Source organism: Cebus imitator, unplaced genomic scaffold, assembly GCF_001604975.1.
Source record: "Cebus imitator isolate Cc_AM_T3 unplaced genomic scaffold, Cebus_imitator-1.0 Scaffold200, whole genome shotgun sequence".
In the NCBI taxonomy this organism is placed as follows: Eukaryota; Metazoa; Chordata; class Mammalia; order Primates; family Cebidae; genus Cebus; species Cebus imitator.
In genome coordinates, this window is record NW_016107515.1 from 2,780,560 (window position 1) to 2,786,779 (window position 6,220).

The 6,220-nt window shown below is 47.6% G+C and overlaps 1 long non-coding RNA gene across 1 annotated transcript; it reads right to left on the reverse strand.

Annotated features, from left to right (window-relative positions):
• Positions 1 to 2,039: 2,039 nt before the first annotated feature.
• LOC108317348 lies at positions 2,040 to 5,764 on the reverse strand. Its single transcript, XR_001830710.2, has 3 exons — positions 5,581 to 5,764; positions 4,179 to 4,268; positions 2,040 to 3,986 (listed from the first exon to the last, which is right to left on the reverse strand). It is a non-coding gene; the product is annotated as an uncharacterized LOC108317348 (long non-coding RNA).
• Between the last annotated feature and the right edge of the window lie 456 nt (positions 5,765 to 6,220).

Genomic DNA, 6,220 nt, shown 5'->3' on the forward strand with positions numbered 1-6,220 from the left:
CAGAGCCTTCATTTGTCAAACGCTGTTTCTTGCACCCTGCAAACAGTGCTCAGATTCAGCTGTGGGCATTGGTGCCGAGCTGAGGTGCCCAAGTCAGGAGGGGTTGAAGAGTCAGAGAGTATAGCCCCATGACTCTTGGCAAGGGTACAGGAGCACCAGCAATGTGGATAAGCATTTACTCTGTCCCAGAGCCTGGGCCAGGCGCTTTCTAAACCTGATTTTACCACAACTATCCATGGAGGTAAGCCCTAGTTTTATTCCCATTTTACAGAGGGGGACACTAAGGCCCAGAAAGACAGTGACTTGCTCCAGGCCACACAGTGGGGACTTGAAGCCCATGCAGGTGAGCTCTAAGCCTGTATCTTTTATCCTAAAACCTGACTGCTTTCCCAATGGAGTGGAGGTCCAGGTCCCAGACCTGAATAAATTCCAGGTTTTTATCTCTTTGCTTCCCCCACTAAAGTCTGAATGCAGCCACATCTGGTTTGGGCCTGTCTTCTCCCTCATGCACCTGGGACACGCAGATCAAGGCAAGTCTAGTGTGGGTGGGGTAGAGGACGAGAATCCTGCCCTTCCCCTTAGTTATGGCTTCTCCTTGGACTAGTAGGATCGCCCTCCTACAATGGGTCCTTACAACATGCTTTCTGGGCAGGTAGGATCCACAGCATCCCTTCTATTTTAGAGAGGAGGAAACAGAGGCCTCGGAGAGGTAAGTGACTTCACCCAAGGTTCCTCAGCCAACTATTGGCCGAGAGAGTCAGGACTCAGGTGCGGGAACTCTTGACGCCCTCCCCTCACCTGTAGGGCTGGGTTCCCTCTTCAGGAAACAGGTCTATGGACATGGAAAACCACAACTTCAGCAGGTGGGAGAAGGAGATGAAGCAGAAGTGTTTTGGACACCTATGTGGTTATTAAAGCAAAAAGCCTTTGGAGTCACTCTGGCAGTGTTAGGCTTTGTCTTGACTTTTCTAAGCATCATTTAAAGAGTGAGGCTGTTTGTGGTCCTCACCCGGTGGGGAAGATATGCGGACCCACTGGGATCATGCATGTAAAATGAGGACCCAGTGCACTGTTCAACACATGTGAGTTATGAGCAGTCAGCATTACTAGTTGTGTGATTTAACAGCATATTGATATTACAAGCAAATCTTATAATAACACTGTGAGATATTGGTATCTCCATGTTCCAGATGGGAAAACCAAGGCTCAGAGAGAAGAAACCTGGTTCAGTCACACATTTTGTAAGTGGTGTATCCAGGTTTCAAGGATTCTGAGTGATCCTAAGCCCACATTCTCCCCCTAGAACATCACCTGGAGCTCAGGGGTGGCATTCAGTGGGACAGGGATATCCAGGGGACAGAGGCACGTGTGGCACCCAGACAGATCTACCCGTAACCTGGGTCGCCAGGATAAGCTTCAGTGCCTTGACCACTGCACCTCTGAACCATCCTGAACCTCGGAAAAATGCACAAGGTACAAGACATCCTGCAGGTCAAGGACAAAGGCTCAGTGAAGTGACTCTCATTTTTCTGGAACCTTCTTCTGTTGCCAGTCACCTGCTGCTGGGGCCCTTTTAGTTAGTGGTAAATAAAGAAAAATCCCTAAAGTATATTGAAAAAAAATTTTATTTTATTTTATTATTTATTATTTTTATTTTTGGAGATGGAGTGTCACTCTGTCACCCAGGCTGGAGTGCAGTGGCACATTCTTGGCTCACTGCAACATCTGCCTCCCGGTTCAAGCGATTCTCCTGCCTCAGTCTCCCAAGTAGCTGGGATAACAGGTGCCCACCACCATGCCAGGCTAAGTTTTGTATTTTTAGTAGAGACAGGATTTTGTCATGTTGGCCAGGTTGGTCTTGAACTCCTGACATCAGGTGATCTGCCGCTTTGCCCTCTCAAAGTGCTGGGATTACAGGCATGAGCCACCATGCCCGGCCTAATGAAGAAACCTTAAACCTCTACCCATCTCTTCAAACCTAATTTGTGACTTTTAAAAAATGTTCATGAACTGTCAAATTTCTTTCTCCTTTTCCTTTTAATATTTGCTCTCTCCTCTCTGGTCTCTCTTTCTAACTGTCTCTCTTTGTCTCTCTCTGTCTCTGTCTTGCTCTTCTTCTCTCTCTTTGTCCTCTGTCTCTGTTTTCTGGCTTAGGAATATCTTAGTAAATTAATCCCTAGAATCTGAAGGAACTATAAACCTCTCCTTTCTGCCCCCCACTCCTGAAACTTTCCACTCTGAGCTTAGTGGCTGCCTGAGCCCAGCCTGAGCTCAGCACCTCGGTGAGTGTAGCACCGTTATGTATCACTGTAATTTTCTCCAGCCTCAGAAGCTCACAGCTAAACCTCCTTCCTCATGGTCCTAAATGTAAATTAACATTGCTCCTAGCTGGGAAGGCCAGAATCATAAATTGGCTGTATTTCTGCAAAGCAAAACTTTTTAACAAGAAAGATGTACATTCTTTATCTTTTCGGCTGGAGGCATAGAAAGATTAAAAAAAAAAAAAAAGAGGACAGAGAACCCACTGGGAGAGTATGGATAAGAGTAGAGAAAGAATAAGCAGAAGGCAGGAGAGACAGAGAGGGTGACTGAGAGAAAGAGGAGCTGCAGAGAGGCCCACAAGAACCATACCCATCTCTCATGCCATGGGTGAAGAATTTCACAGTAGCTATTTCATTTCACAGACAGAGATAAACCGATGATGCCAGAAACTCAATGGCCGTATGAGGAGAGGGCAGGGCATTCTCTGAAATTAGGAAGAGTGCAGCAAGGGCAGGGAGAGAGGGAGCTTTGGAGCTCACTATGCTCCAGGAACTGCAAAACCACAGTCTGCCTCATCTTTCTCCCCGCCCACCAAACTGAACTAGCTTCCAAAGCCAAACGGGTCATTCTGCTGACTTAGCTTTGTGTGGCCAATGCATTTGAAGTTTCTGCAGGTTTCCAGAAAATAGTGCATTTCCTAAGGAGTAAACAACATAGCTGGATTCATGTTTTCAGTTTTGGGGTCCATCTACCCCATGACTCCTCTTTGCTGAAAGAGGAAAGATGGTGCAGTGATGCTGTAACATCTTAGCAGGAAACAGCCAGATAGGATCTAAATGGGGCAAGGGTGTTGATTTGAGATTCAAAAGAAGCCTCCTGCCATTTTCCCAACCTCACCATATAAAGCATGGGTGAGGGCCAAGGATGAATGCTGCTTCTGCCCAGTGCACATTCCCAGAGATCTCCTGGCACGGTCCACAGGACCGATGCTCAAAGCAGTAACAGCAGGGTCTCTACACCACCTAGGCCAGCTGAGGGTTTGTAAGCTAAGCAGGCATTCAGCTTTGCTACCCCTGGAGAAATGCTACATTTTCACTGAAGAGCGTTTCCTCTAGCAGAGAGGAGAGCAATGCCCCCTGCCGGGATAATCACAGTAAAGTCTCAGTTGATAAAAGGCCCAGGGGGCAGTGTCTCAGGTTTCTGGGGTTTGCAGGTTATTTGAGCTCACCTGTGAACTCCAATCCTTGTGAGTGGAAGCATCTTTCTGAGACACTGCGCCCTCTGCTGTCCACCGCACATTCTTGGCACTGGGCTTGGGGAAACCAGGACCAGGACTACGGACTGAGTGCTTCCCACATGCATCACCCCAGGACACATGCTGGAAGATGTTTTCTTTCCTAATAAACCATCTACTGAGAATATCCGTTTGTCATGTTCTCTTTTCTCCTAAAAGTCAGACGTGGATGTCTGCCTAATGTCCAGGTCCAGTACAGTGCCTTCTATGAACTGAATGATAGTCGTAGTTTCTCTTCTTCCTGTGGCTTTGTGGGCAGTGCCATTTTGTGCCGACCTGATTTCTGGGAATGATGAGTGCTCACTCACCTGTCCTTAGACTTGGTGGTGGACAGAGGCACTCTACTTCCTGAATGAGGTGCTGGGACCTACAGGGTGTTGAACAGGTCCCTCTGGTCACCAAAATGGCCCTGTGGCAGCCTCCCAGGGACCTGTGTAAACAAAATAAAAATTCTAAGTTCCCCAACCTGAATGGACCCCTCCTCTCAGCCAAGGACATTCCAAAGTTAACCTGAAAAACTAGTGCGAACCATGATGGGAAAGGAGGGTTAAACATGCCTCATTATTCCCTGCTCACTTTTGAAATTCAGGCACAACTGACCAGCATTAACATTAAAACAGACCTGAGGATTGACAAAGCTGACTCTTTGTAGCAATAAGACATCAAATTCCAGCCTGACTCTAGTGTAGCATCACATAACAAATAGCAAGCCCTGAAAGAAATAAAAGGATTTTACCCCAAATTATGTTTATTTGCTGTGTCTCAAAATAGTCCTGCAAAACTGTCTCTTGTGGGGAAAATCTACCTTCCAAAGAGAATCCCCTTCCTTTTCCTGATCCAGAAGAGAATTAATTCTGATAAGAAACATGTGCAACCTATTCTCTCTGAAGCCTGCTACCTGGGACTTCCTCTGCATAATGGGAACCTTGGTCTCCAAAACTCCTTATCTTAACCCAGACAATCCCTTCTATTGATTCTAGGTCTTTAGACGATAGCATAACTTTTTCAACCAATTGCCAACCAGAAAAATCTTTGAATGTATCTATGACTTTCATGAAGCCTTTGCTTTGTGCTCTTCTGCCTTTTCAGACCAAACCAATGTACATCTTCTACATATTGATTTATTTCTTGTATCTCCCTAATATATATAAAATCAAATTGTCACCTGACCACCTTGAGCAGGATCTCCTGAGGGCTGTGTCATGGGCTCATATTTGGCTCAGAGTAAATTTCCAAATATTTTACAGAGTTTTACTGTTTTTGTGAACACCTGGGACAGGAACTCCTGGTGGAGCAGACCCCCGGAGGCAGCACTCACAATCAAGGTTGTGGCTACTTTCAAAACCCCGTGGCTTGCCCTTGGTCCCCTTCTCTCTGTCTCTCTCAGTGACTTGAAGAAGAAGAATGAAACGCAGCCTAAAGATGGATCACAAGAGCAGGAAGCATCATTCCCACCCAAGAAAGAAAAGAGAATAGAAGACACCTGATCAGAGCCTTCCTGAGGACGCATCTCCCCTATCCCCAAGGAGCTGAGAACCACCCCCAAGGATTTGGTGGGTCCCCTCCCCAACAGGCCCCTCCACCCGCCACCACACGATGCTCTTTGGTGAGAGAGCTCCTGCCCACCTCTCTGCTTAGTCTGAGCTGATTGGAGGGAAAAGGAGAGCACTGTATGAGCTGCAGGTCTCATTACCTCCCCTCATAGCCCAAGGTAGGGGGAGATGGCAGAGTGGGGGTTGCAGGCAGGGCTGGGGATGTGCCATGGGGTTCCCCTGGCTTCTCTCCCCTGAGGCTGAACCTTCTGGGAGAACATTTGAAAGCCTCAGAGACCAGCTATGGTGTCAACAATTAATGGTCTCAGTTTCCCTTCCTATCCCTAACCCTTGCATGAGTGCGAGTACTCACCGCCTGCCAACTATGTGACCTTGGGGAGACCCCTCTGAAAGACTCCACACCATTCATGTTAGTCCCCCTTCCCCACCTCCCCACACCATCCACACACCATCCACACACCATCCACACACCATGTGCATCAAACCCCACAGACTCAGTCCTTTGCATCCTCACCCCTCGAGAGGGCCGAGGAAAGAAACCATGCTCTTCATGAGCCACCATGCTGATGTGGGAAATCCCCTGAAGATCAGAACCACAGCTCCATCTCAGCAACTCCTTCTGGCCTCAAGAGTGGGAGGTCTCATGCTCCCAGACAAAACGGAATTGCCTGTGACTCATACCCAGCCCTGCCTATTGAGAAATCTACTTCCGGGGTTAGGGGTGTGAGGTGGTTTGAACTGGAGCCAGGGAGGGGTGTGTGTGTGTGTGTGTGTGTGTGTGTGTGTGTGTGTTCCTCAGCTTCCTGGTTACCGAGCCTTCTCGAGACCAGAGCTCCCTGGCTTTTCTGAGAACCAGCTCCCAAATCATCTAGATCATCTATCCCCCTTACTAGGTAGTCTAGTGTGGCCCAAAGCCTGTTGTTAGGACTTTTTTTTTTTTAATGAGAAGAAAAAAAAGAACTAAGTGAAAACAGAAAAAAAGAAAAAATCCAGCCACATGAAGCTGAATTATTACAGCTGCCCCATGTGAGTGAGGAAAGAGAAGGGTGTTTCCTAAGACACGTTAGATGAGGTACTCGGCGGCTTGGTCCCATCCTCCGCCCCCCCGAGT